Source organism: Hippocampus zosterae, chromosome 14 (genome assembly GCF_025434085.1).
Source record: "Hippocampus zosterae strain Florida chromosome 14, ASM2543408v3, whole genome shotgun sequence".
Taxonomy (NCBI): Eukaryota; Metazoa; Chordata; class Actinopteri; order Syngnathiformes; family Syngnathidae; genus Hippocampus; species Hippocampus zosterae.
This window is the reverse complement of record NC_067464.1, coordinates 16,067,422-16,081,211: the sequence shown is the minus strand read 5'-3', so window position 1 is coordinate 16,081,211 and position 13,790 is coordinate 16,067,422. Positions and strand designations below refer to the sequence as shown.

The 13,790-nt window shown below is 44.3% G+C and overlaps 2 protein-coding genes across 3 annotated transcripts in view; one reads left to right on the top strand and one right to left on the bottom strand.

The window, feature by feature from the left end:
• Positions 1-13,790, bottom strand: part of LOC127614454 (G-protein coupled receptor 135) — a 131,102-nt gene that overhangs the window by 18,429 nt on the left and 98,883 nt on the right. The gene's annotated exons all lie outside the window — the stretch shown is intronic.
• The window catches only part of LOC127614398 (disheveled-associated activator of morphogenesis 1-like), an 81,523-nt gene continuing 77,976 nt past the window's right edge, over positions 10,244-13,790 (top strand). For both annotated transcript variants that reach the window (XM_052085686.1, XM_052085687.1), the window contains exon 1: positions 10,244-10,809. The gene's annotated coding sequence lies outside the window, so the exon portion shown is untranslated. The remainder of the gene's footprint in view (positions 10,810-13,790) is intronic.

Here is a 13,790-nt window from a genome sequence, read left to right as displayed (position 1 = left end):
CTGCGCAGTATCCTTGCTGTTCCCAGCACTGCACATTTCTGGACTGAGATGTCCGATGTTGTTCCCGGGATCTGTTGCAACCACTCATCTAGTTTGGGGGTCACTGCCCCGAGTGCTCCGACCACCACAGGCACGACTGTCACCTTTACCTTCCAGGCTCTCTCCAGCTTCTCTCTGAGCCCTTGGTATTTCTCGAGTTTCTCATGTTCCTTCTTCCTGATGTTTCCATCACTTGGGACCGCTACATCCACTACAACGGCTTTCCTCTGCCCTTTATCTATGATCACGATATCTGGTTGGTTCGCCATTACCATCTTGTCAGTCTGGATCTGGAAGTCCCACAGGGTCTTCGCTCTGTCATTCTCCACCACCTTCGGAGGTGTTTCCCATTTTGACCTTGGGGTTTCCAGTCCATACTCCGCACAGATGTTTCGGTAGACTATGCCAGCCACCTGGTTATGGCGTTCCATGTAGGCTTTCCCTGCCAGCATCTTACACCCTGCAGTTATGTGTTGGATCGTCTCAGGTGCCTCTTTGCACAACCTACACCTTGGGTCTTGTCTGGTGTGGTATATCTGGGCCTCGATGGCTCTGGTGCTCAAGGCCTGCTCCTGAGCAGCCAGGATGAGTGCCTCTGTGCTGTCCTTCAGGCCAGCCCTCTCTAGCCACTGATAGGACTTCTTGAGATCAGCCACTTCAGTTATGGTCCGGTGGTACATCCCGTGTAGGGGCTTGTCCTCCCATGATGGTCCCTCTTCCAGCGCCTCATCTTCTGTTCCCCATTGTCTGAGGCATTCTCTGAGTACGTCATCCGTTGGAGCCTTCTCCTTGATGTATTCATGGAGCTTGGATGTTTCATCCTGGACAGTGGCTCTCACACTCACTAGTCCCCGGCCTCCATCCTTTCGGCTTGCGTACAGTCTCAGGGTGCTGGATTTGGGATGGAACCCTCCATGCATGGTTAGGAGCTTTCGAGTCTTAACATCCGTGGTCTGAATCTCTTCCTTTGGCCACCTTATTATTCCTGCAGGGTATCTGATCACTGGCAGGGCATAGCTGTTTATTGCCCGGGTCTTATTCTTGCCATTGAGCTGGCTTCTTAGGACTTGCCTCACTCGCTGGAGGTATTTGGCCGTAGCCGCTTTCCTTGTTGCCAGTTCGAGGTTGCCATTGGCTTGTGGTATACCAAGGTACTTGTAGCTGTCCTCAATGTCTGCTATTGTTCCTTCAGGGAGTGAGACCCCTTCAGTGCGGACTACCTTTCCTCTCTGAGTCACCATCCGACTACATTTCTCAAGCCCGAATGACATCCCGATGTCGCTGCTGTAGATCCTGGTTGTGTGGATCAGGGAATCTATGTCCCTTTCGCTCTTAGCATACAGCTTTATGTCATCCATGTAGAGGAGGTGACTGATTGTAGCTCCATTTCTGAGGCGGTATCCATAGCCTGTCTTGGTGATTACTTGGCTTAGGGGGTTCAGTCCTATGCAGAACAGCAGTGGGGATAGTGCATCACCTTGGTATATGCCACATTTGATGGACACTTGGGTAAGTGGCTTGCCATTGGCTTCAAGTGTGGTTTTCCACATCCTCATCGAGTTCGCAACGAAGGCTCTTAGGGTCCTGTTCACCTTATACAACTCCAAGCATTCAGTGATCCATGTATGTGGCATCGAGTCATAGGCTTTCCTGTAATATATATATATATATATATATATATATATATATATATATATATATATATATATAGCGCGACTGGATAGCTCAGTTGGTAAGGCATCGGTTTGGCATACGGGAGAATAGTGATGGGTCCATGAGGCCTCATGAGGCGTGTCGACACACTGTGTTGATACTGTGTCACTGACCACTGCCACCTGCTGGACCTTCAAGATCCTTGCAGCCAACCCACTTAACAGACTGAACTGACTGATAGATTTATTTGTATATTGAACATATAAATATACAATTCGGTAATAATTTGGCAAAAAGTGAAGGTAAGATATAAAAAAAGGAAAAGAAAATAGTCATCATCACAAATATGTGTTCAAAGGAGTAGAAAGAAGTAAAAAACCTACCCGAGTCCTACCCCTTCTTATATATGAATTGATCATTTTTCAAAATAGGAAAGAAAGTCTACATATCAACAAATGCTTTTACCCTTATGTATGCTGTACTTATACATTTTTACAACTTTAGGTTTGTATATACTCAGTACATACTCATTGGAGCACATGTATATGTCGATTTTCTCATATTCATAATGGATGCTACATTTCATTAATATATTAAATCTCAATGTACTTCTGATGTATTGCTATATTTCATGAGTGTATCGAATTTATCAGCTTAATTCTGATTTGTGTAGTTGTCTTGTACTACTCTCGAATTCATTTTTAATCTCAGCAAGAGAGTTACTCATTTTATTGGTCCGTTTCAGAATCATTCCACAGATTTACACCTATTACAGGTACACTCCTTTGCGTGATGTTTGTTCGTGTTTTGGATTTTTTTGTATAGGTTAGTACCCCTTAAATGATGACGACATTCTCGAATTTTAAAAAGCTTCTGGACGTTTTGCCAAAGGAGGTTGTTGTGTGCTTTGTACATTAATTGAAGTCAACCAGGTCATGAGATTTCATTGTTTAATTTGATAAACAGTGGATTTGTGGGTTCCGTCTATTTGGAGCCAGTGATTGTTCTGATTGCTTTGTATTGTAGTTTTAAAACAGAGTGCGTTTTACTGGCATTTCCCCATATTTCCACACAATAGGTCAAATATGGAAGTAATAAAAGTATAATGTGTACAAGGATCTCTTATTCAGCACATCCTGAATTTTTGGGAGCATCCCTATGGTTTGGGATATTTTTCTTTTATTATCTATTATGTAGCTGCCAGCATGGTTTTGCATCTACAACTGTTCCAAGACATTTTCATAAGGTCATTCATCGATTTGATGATGAAGTGTATACAATATCATTCACATCCATTTTGCAACATTCAATGTGTTCAAATAATGTGAAGATCATTTGAATGAGGATGCTTGTGGGCTTTGACTTCACAATTTTTATTGAGAAAAATAACATGCTCCAATGTTTTAAACTTCAGCCTGTTGTGTCTTTTACAAGCAATTTCTCCTGCTGTGGAGAACACACGCTCACAAGGGACGGATGAGGCTGGCGTACAAAGGAACTCCTTTGCGAGGTGGGAGAGGTTTGGGAAAGAAGTGTGTCGGTCCTTCCAGTACAGCTGCTTCCTGGAACCTTGATTGTCAAACATGGAGTGGAGAGTCAACCAATAATAATTACTGATTGTCAATTAATCATCAACATAGCAACCGTGAAAAGATGAGTGAACGTTTGTATACCTGGCGAAATACCGGGTGTATCGCGAACTTCATTCTCATGCTTGGCCCGATAATGCCTCAGCATGGTGGAGGTGCTTCTGTTGGCGAATTGACTTGGGAAATTCGACATTTCACCTGTAATGAAATGTGAATAAGAAGTAACTAAGAGTTACCTTGAAATGTATTCGGATTAGAATGGTACAACACATGTCAATAATCTGAGAGGCACTCGGCGAGTGCCTCTCGCCGAGACGCCCTCGGCGACAGAAGGCGATTTGAATAAATAAATAAATAATACCTTATTCTCCAGGACATCAAAATGGTCCCACACGGCGGATGATTTGCATCTCTGCTCCATAATCGGCAAGGAAGGCAAGCCACGAACACGAAGTCTGCACTGACACAAACTTCGACAAGCGAGCGTGAGTGAGGTCTGGCTTGTTTCGGCAGGTGGCATTGTGTCGCCAGACGTAACTGTCTTAACTGCACTGGTGCAGTTCACGTGTCAATTAGCAGCCTGGACTGTGTCAACGCAGCCGATGTGTCAATTAGCAACCTGGACTGTGTCAACGCAGCCGATGTGTCAATTAGCAGCCTGGACTGTGTCAACGCAGCCTATGTGTCAATTAGCAGCTTGGACTGTGTCAACGCAGCCGGTGTGTCAATTAGAAGCCTGGACTGTGTCAACGCAACCGATGCAGTTCACGTGTCAATCACGTGACGTAATGAAGCAGCACATGCATCGACACGTGGTTTGCTCTGTGAGCCCGGCGCATGTGTCAATGCATCGGTGTCGCTGGACCCATCACTACGGGAGACGGTGGTTCGAATCCCGCTTGGGGCAAAAATGAGCACATAACACCATCCAGTGTGGGTCCTTCGGCAAGATCCTTCACGCTAATGCCTACCTCATGCAATGATGAGAGACAATAAAACGAATGACATGCCGGCTCAGACGTCGCCCGGCCAAACAAGGTCTGCGTCAGGTGCTGGGGAACCAGAGCACCTTGATGAAAAATGGCCTACTGGAACAAAGCGGAGATGGGCGAGAGGCGATAACATGGCTCTGTTGGAATGCTACTACTCAAGCAACCCTAGTCAGAGGGGTTACATGCAGAGAATGTGGGCTAAATTGCGGCTAAGATAAGTGGACACATGGATCAATACATGAGCGAAGCACAGAAGGGCATTGGTAGAGATACTAGAGGAGCCAAACATCAACTCCTGGTTGACAGAACAGTCGCACAAGACTGCAGGTCCCGACGTACCAACCTGTGCACAGCTTGGATTGATTACAAGAAAGCCTATGACTCAATGCCAAATACATGGATCACTGAATGCTTGGAGTTGTATAAGGTGAACAGGACCCTAAGAGCCTTCGTTGCGAACTCGATGAGGATGTGGAAAACCACACTTTAAGCCAATGGCAAGCCACTTACCCAAGTGTCCATCAAATGTGGCATATACCAAGGTGATGCACTCTCCCCACTGCTGTTCTGCATAGGACTGAACCCCCTAAGCCAAGTAATCACCAAGACAGGCTATGGATACCGCCTCAGAAATGGAGCTACAATCAGTCACCTCCTCTACATGGATGACATAAAGCTGTATGCTAAGAGCGAAAGGGACATAGATTCCCTGATCCACACAACCAGGATCTACAGCAGCGACATCGGGATGTCATTCGGGCTTGAGAAATGTAGTCGGATGGTGACTCAGAGAGGAAAGGTAGTCCGCACTGAAGGGGTCTCACTCCCAGAAGGAACAATAGCAGACATTGAGGACAGCTACAAGTACCTTGGTATACCACAAGCCAATGGCAACCTCGAACTGGCAACAAGGAAAGCGGCTACGGCCAAATACCTCCAGCGAGTGAGGCAAGTCCTAAGAAGCCAGCTCAATGGCAAGAATAAGACCCGGGCAATAAACAGCTATGCCCTGCCAGTGATCAGATACCCTGCAGGAATAATAAGGTGGCCAAAGGAAGAGATTCAGACCACGGACGTTAAGACCCGAAAGTTCCTAACCATGCATGGAGGGTTCCATCCCAAATCCAGCACCCTGAGACTGTACGCAAGCCGAAAGGAAGGAGGCCGGGGACTAGTGAGTGTGAGAGCCACTGTCCAGGATGAAACATTTAAGCTCCATGAATACATCAAGGAGAAGGCTCCAACGGATGACATACTCAGAGAATGTCTCAGACAATGGGCAACAGAAGATGAGGCGCTGGAAGAGGTACCATCATGGGAGGACAAGCCCCTACACGGGATGTACCACCGGACCATAACTGAAGTGACTGATCTCAAGAAGTCCTATCAGTGGCTAGAGAGGGCTGGCCTCAAGGACAGCACAGAGGCACTCATCCTGGCTGCTCAGGAGCAGGCCTTGAGCTCAAGACCCAAGGTGTAGGTTGTGCAAAGAGGCACCTGAGACGATCCAACACATAACTGCAGGGTGTAAGATGCTGGCAGGGAAAGCCTACATGGAACGCCATAACCAGGTGGATGGCATGGTCTACCGAAACATCTGTGCGGAGTATGGACTGGAAACCCCAAGGTCAAAATGGGAAACACCTCCGAAGGTGGTGGAGAATGACAGAGCGAAGATCCTGTGGGACTTCCAGATCCAGACTGACAAGATGGTAATGGCGAACCAACCAGATATCGTGATCATAGATAAAGGGCAGAGGAAAGCCGTTGTAGTGGATGTAGCCGGTCCCAAGTGATGGAAACATCAGGAAGAAGGAACATGAGAAACTCGAAAAATACCAAGGGCTCAGAGAGGATCTGGAGAGAGCCTGGAAGGTAAAGGTGACAGTCGTGCCTGTGGTGGTCGGAGCACTTGGAGCAGTGACCCCCAAACTAGATGAGTGGTTGCAACAGATCCCTGGAACAACATCGGACATCTCATTCCAGAAATGTGCAGTGCTGGGAACAGCAAGGATACTGCGCAGAACCCTCAAGCTTCCTGGCCTCTGGTAGAGGACCCGAGCTGAATGAGGGACGGACACCACCCGAGGGGTGAGATGAGGATTATTATTTTTTTATATATATATATGTACTTATATATATATATATATGTATTTTATGTTTGAAAAATCCGGATGCACCAAGCCGCGATAAACGAACCGAGAAATAGCAAGCGATCACTGTAATTAACATTCTGCAGCACTGTCCCCTGAGAGAGGCGAAGAGACGTGTGTTAGTGGCGTAGAGGGCGACTCTCATTTTATGCTCTGACGCTGCAGCCGCCGTTAGCCATCAGCTAGCTCTTGGCCAGCTAACCCCGCACAGCCGACGTGTTTGTGTACATGCTGCTGCTACAATCCCAATCATCTCTCTCGCTCTCTCTCTGTCTCCCTCTCTCTCTCTCTCTCTCTCCCTAACACCCCCCTCCCCACCACCACACCTGTAGCAAACACAGAAGAAAGTATGCCAGAGATAGGCAGGCGAACAATCAGTCAACAGCGTGATGAGACACAAGGGAAGGTGCTAGGTGGGGCTGCGAAGATGTGCAGCCGCCAATCAGCTCACCGGATAAACCACTCGTGCTGTCAGTGGTCAATGTCACGCCAGGAACCAATTGTGCGCCTTGAATTAGTGCCTGTTGCATATATAGCACAGGCAAATACAAAACCTCTGAGTCATTCGGCATTTTTTTTCTGAATACAGTAGTTTGAAAAAAAAACTGATGTACTGAAGCCACGGTAAATGAAGCGCAATGTAGCGAGCGATCACTGTGGTTATTGGTTCAACCGTGGGCTGGAAGAGGTGGGGTGGGGCTCCTCATGTAGTTTGCTTGTCATAGTTTTGACCAATGCACAAGCATGAACAAATAGCAAAGTTATATGTAACTATCTCCAACATTTATGTGGATTTATCTGCTTGAGTACCGTATTTTCACGACTATAAGGCGCCATTAAAAGTCTTACATTTTCTCCAAAATGGACAGGACGCCTTATGGTGCGGAGTGTCTTTTGTATGCGCTGAGTTCCAAAATCTGACTGACAGCCAACACGCTGTTTATATAGAGAAAAGGCGGAAGTGACTGTGGCCAGGCATACGGGAAAGAGGTCGGCCAATCAGGGAAGGGTGGGCGTGTATATATACATATATGGAGAGGGAGAGAGAGATAGAGAGAGAGAGGACAGGCATGCTGGGGAGCAGTCCGCCAATGGGTGAAGGGTGGGCGTGTAAGTGGATGCTAAAGGGACGCCGCAAGCAGGTACCAACACCTGTATAGAGTGTGGCAATGTGCATTGTTGCAACTCCAGTTTTGGTTTCTAAGAACCCCTGAAAATAAATTCGACAAAGAGACACGCCTACGAAGCTCAGTTCAAACTTAAAGCCACAGGTTATGCTTTTGGCATGCGTGCCCATCTCACAGCAGCGGTGAAAAACCAAATCACGCAAATGAACTCTGAGCTTGCCGTTATTCCCGGAGGCTTGACCAAAGAACTCCAACCGCTGGACATCGGCATCAACCGGGCGTTCAAAGTAAAGTTGCGAACAGCATGGGAACAATGGATGATCGATGGCAAACACAACTTTACAAAGAGTGAGAGGCAGCGCTGGGCGAGTTACGCCACAATACGCAACAACGAGAGGGAACGCGGCGTTTTTGATGGATTACGGTACTTGCACAATGTTCAATTCTTTCTACACACACACGCGCTGCCACCATGTTTCGCTCTGTTCTTAACTTTCCAATGTGGGAAAGCTTCACACGAGAGAAATGTTGACTTTGCTGTTGCTGCTCCTTCTTTCCGCTCGGCAATACGTAGCAACTCACACTTTAGCATGTGATGCGTTCAATGACAACTGGGATGTGCAGTCCTCTGCTTCTGATACAGAGGATGAGGACTTTGATGGATTTCTGGGTGATGATTGATGGAAAAACGTGAGAACATTGTACGATGGCTAAATAAAATACACCCGAACTCAGTTCTGCTTTCGTTGCCTTTTTAAAAAAGTGATTTTAGCTTGTATCTGTATGTCTTGGCATGCTACCATAGGCTTCAAGCTAAGCGTGCATTCATGCCGTATGTTTAGGCTGGCGTATGTTTTACCACTGTAAAACTGCGCCCATTAAGACAGTGCGGTTTGTCTATGTGTAAAATACAGAAATGTCACCCATTAATGAGACTGCGCCCAACTGTACGGTGCGTCGAATAGTCGTGAAAATACGGTAATTGGCCTACTAACGTCAGTCAGTGAATTATCCATCATTCAGTGAAATGTCCACTGTATGGCTTACAGCTAGAAAATGGACCACCGCAAAGTATTTGAGAGCAGCGACATAGGCTTTATTCGAACAAGTAATACAGGCAAACAGAGAGCAGTAACCCAAAAATCAGCGACAAAATGTTGTTGCGAGACCAAAAACAAGGGGAATTACTGATCAACACAAGGTGGTGGACAGAGCCACAGAGGAAAGTAACAGCAAAGGCGAGTAAAAGGCTATTTCAAAAACCGAAACAGAAAAAAAACAACTTCTAGTAGGCTGATGAGATGAAATAGAAATGGAAAATCACAGTAGAACTTAACTACACAAACTTTAAGTTATACTGGAATAATGACGACGATGAAGACTTCAGTTGCAACAAGAGCTATTCAGGAATGGCAAGCAGAAAAATGGCATGCGGAACAATACTCTGTTTATTTGGAGCAAAGCCTAAATACCATCTCCTGCTGATTAGGCGGATGTGAGTGATTGCAATCGCTGCAGCTTAGTGACTCTGCCTACTGCTTCACAATGATGGACTGACGATAAAGAGCGCACATGACCAACAGGCAAAAAAAATCACAGGACATGACATCAATTTGATTTATAGTATGCCAGATATCTGTCAGTAAAATCCCGAGAATGAGAGCTAGCATAGCTGAATCTTTCTTTTAGGCATTTTCCCACAAACCGTAATACAGCAATTAATATATGATGACAAATGAACCAATTTTCAACTACCCTCCCCACCCACTAAAAAGGAAAAAAAATGCACGGAAAAGATGTCTGCCAAATATAAACGACTGAGATAGTTCAATTGGTTGATCAAAGAGAGTAGCGCAAACAGGTTGTTAAAAAAATAAAATAAATAAATAGATAGTTTGGCCCAGTGGTCCAGTGGTTTGCGCGTCGACCACACAGTGCAGAGGTCGTGGGTTCGATTCCGACTCCAGCCTTCCTGTGCGGAGATTGTATGTTCTCCCCGTGCCTGCGTGGGTTTTCTCCGGGTACTCCGGTTTCCTCCCACATTCCAAAAACATGCATGGCAGGTTAATGGAACACTCTAAATTGTCCCTCAGTGTCAAGATGAGTACGGATGGATTGTTTGTCCATGTGTGCCCTGCAATTCACAGGCAACCAGTTCAGGGTATACCCAGCCTACTACCCCACAGACAACTCAAATAGGCTCCAGTACACCCGCAACTCATGTGAGGGTAAAGCAGAATGAATGGATGATCGATCACGTTACATCAAATCTTCCAGTACTGGGAGACTGGACAGTAACAGTATCGATATATGCTGGGGGACATCAATATTTAATGCAATCTCTACTTCATGCCAAGCTGCCCACTGTTTAAATGCTGAATTATATTTTTACATGGACCTCATGATCTATGTATGATGTTTTGGCGTTCCATAATGAGGAGGTAGGGTGAATGTTGTCATTGATACATTGAAATCTTGTATTTTGGCATCGGTCAGGCCACGAGAAGAAAGAATTTATCAAGAAAATAAAATATGTCTTATAATATGTATTATAAGAGCTGTGATCTAAGCACCGAAGCAGGCCAACAAGCTTCTCTCTCCTGAAATTAATCACGCACAAAAAATCTAGTGGGTGAGGTCGGGGTGTGACTGCCCCAACCAGGAATGCAGTCGTGTGTGCTTTTCTTCTTTTTTTTTTTGCTCTGCACAAACTCGTGCGCACTGTCAACCTGCCTGTTCTGTCGGTTTCTCTCAATGTTGGAGAAAGAAACAGTGTGGCTAGTTTTGCTCAAAGAAAGCGGAGGACAGTCGAGGTTGTGCGGACCTGTGGAGAGGATTTTGTGTTTTTTTGGACACTCGGGTATCTCGACAACATCAAATCATTGGACCTGAAGGAACGTTTATCACGCAAGGATTACATTCAACCCATTTACATCATAAAATAGCTTTGGAGTTTGTGCAAACATTTGCTTTCATATCGGGGGCTTTAATGTCCCTCAACACCTGGATTGTTTGTTGAAAGCTGATGACAGAGCAACCTTGCAAGACCTTTAGTGTATTGGTTCAACAACACGCATAAATGCTCTCCGATGTTGGGAAGTTATAGACCTCATAGTGATCAGCTTTCAATCAAATGATTTATGATATTGGAATACAGGCCAGTGACATCATCTGACACCATGTAAGACATCGCGAATGCTGACGCTAAATATGGCATCACACTGCATGATACTGGAGCAAGTCTGATTGCACCAAGGTAAGGAATTTCAAGATTAAACTTGAAGGGTGTGCACATGACCCGGCATCCTAGACTGGTGCTTTACTTGAGGATCTTGAAAAAGGTCGGTTCAACTCCCCACACAAGAACTGACACTTTCAAACTTGTGGAATAAAAAACGTCCAGTTTGTCTTGACCAAACATTTCAAACAGAGATAGTGGTTATGTTTTCATGACACACAGTTCATGCACACCCTTCATGACCTCCCCATATGCCATTTCCAAAAGAATGTCATGTCGGTCACAATTCGTCACCACAGAGAAACTGCACCACCTGCTTCATTTTTGAAAAGAAGTAGATGAAGCACTTGTCAACACATGTTTGTCTCACTCTAAAATACGCACCATAACACTGTGACAGTTTTTGCACAAACATACTACAGCTCTGCTTGTCTGACTGCTTTTTATTTGCTCAGTTACAATGGGAAATTAATCAATTGAAAAGTGAATTGCTTGATGTCCATTTGCACCACACAAAATTGCCAATCACATGACTCTTTATCCTTGGACCAAAAAGTTTGGATGATGTGAACATTTAACCCTTGTGATATCCTCAAATTTACGACCCCTTTGGGCCACTTAAGGACAAAGAGGAACGCGCACAAAAGATGGCTATTAAATGATCATTTCTGTTTTTTTAAAAATTCATTTAAAATAAAAACAGATTTTTTGAGGGGGTGAAGGGGGGGGGATTTTAATCCATAAAACGGCACTTTTATCATTTGAATTGTTGCATTTTCATGACCAAACCCCCCCACCAAGAATTCCATCATGTTTTCCATATGGTAGCAGAGGTGGGGGGACTTGAGTCACATGACTTAACTCAAGTCAGACTCAAAATTTTAAGACTTGAGACTTGCTTGCAAAATATATATATACTAGCTGGTTCGCCGCCCTCCGGGCGGCTCATCAGCTAGTTCCTGCGGAAGGCTGGTAAGGTGGGCCTTCGGCCCACAAAAGTGTTGTTGCTTGGTTCAACTTTTTGTTCATCTTCATTGCTTATCGCGAAAATAAAGAGATGTTTAGCTCTATTAAATAACTAACAATTTCCTTGCAATGCTTGTGGGTAGACAACATTTTTTCGCTAAGATGCCCGCGCGATCGTAGTGAGCCACTGCCTGAGCGGCGCAGTGGCGGCGCAGTGGCGGCGCAGTGGCGGCGCGGTGAAGTAGGTACGTTATGAAAAGGGACAGACGGAAGGACAGACCGCGTATATATATATATATATATATATATATATATATATTGTGGAATAAAAACAGTATATATATATATATATATATATATATATATATATATATATATATATATATATATATATATATATATATATATATGGCATCGGTCAGGCCACGAGAAGAAAGAATTTATCAAGAAAATAAAATATGTCTTATAATATGTATTATAAGAGCTGTGATCTAAGCACCGAAACTTATATATATATATATATACATATATAGTCATGTAGCGCGGTGGTGGTGGACCCCAAAAAGGAGGCAGGAGACCCCAAAAAGGAGGCAGGAGAGAGGAGCAGGGTGTATTTGAAAAAGTGTATTGATAACAGTGTTGTGTCCAAGGACCGGCAACCCAAGGCCAAGGCCAAGGACTTGACTCCGAGGCCAAGGCCAAGGACCAAGGACTTGAGAAATTTTCCAAGGCCAAGGACCAAGGACTTGCCTCCGAGGCCAAGGCCAAGGACCAAGGACTGATTTTGAAACTGAGGCCTAGCCGAGGACATGTGTAAAACAACACTATCATACCACTTGGCAGGTCTTCATGATTTGCAACACCCCTCCATCATAACCCTTTGCACTCCCTAACGCTTGAATGAAGTGTTTTTATTCAAAGAGTAGAACAGTCAGGGTATTTATACTGAGAAAAAATAAAATAAAAGCATATGGTATGCATTTATGAATTAATGTTTTAGTGCAGTAGTTTCTTAATATGAAGTAAATCAACACTCAACAGGCATGACATGGCACGGAACACAAGTTGAGAAATGACTTTGCATAGAAGTCAATCAATGACTGCAGAAAAAGTGGTAATCTCTCAGTGATAATTTTACAGTTTACCGGCAGCGAGTCCCAGGGACTCGCTGATCAGAAATGAGTGCCATTATGGATTGAGAGAGTCCCAAATTTCAAATTCTGAAAGGGTCTACTTATTCAATTGCATATGATAATAACACAAACAACAACATATACATAGAATGATAAACAAATGCTGCAAAAATGTAAATAATTCCTTTTTCTCCATCATTAAACCTGTGGACTAAGAATAACGTCTTCAGAGTCGTGGTGTAGAAGACGAGTTTAGCTGACTGTCCAAATCTAGCCGAGAAAGTACAGTATATATATATATATATATATATATATATATATATATATATATATATATATAGATAGATAGATAGATAGATAGATAGATAGATAGATAGATAGATAGATAGATAGATAGATAGATAGATAGATAGATAGATAGATAGATAGATAGATAGATAGATAGATAATCGATATAGAGAGAGAGAGAGAGAGAGAGAGAGAGAGAGAGAGAGAGAGAGAGAGAGAGAGAGAGAGAGAGAGAGACAAGTTAGCTTCAATGCACTTACCAAATCATTCATGCATAACATACCATAAACGGTTTGGGTCCAAGAATTGACCCTTGTGGTACTTCATAAGTTACGTCAGACATTTTTCCATTACCCTTTCCGTCCGTTTTTTGAATGCTGTTCTGCAACTTTTTAGAGAGCAGCAAATGCTGGGTTGAGCAGAAGTTTCGAGGTCAAATGAAGTCTGAACGTAACGGTTGTGGTGCTGATTCGGTTCATCTCAGAGTTTTACCTGCGAGCTCACTTTTTGGGAGCAGTGCATCATCTGCCAGTCAAAGTGAAGCGAAAGGAAAAATGAGCGACAGAGGGCAGATTTGGCTGAGTGCCTTGGAGGTGTTTATTTGTCTTTTTT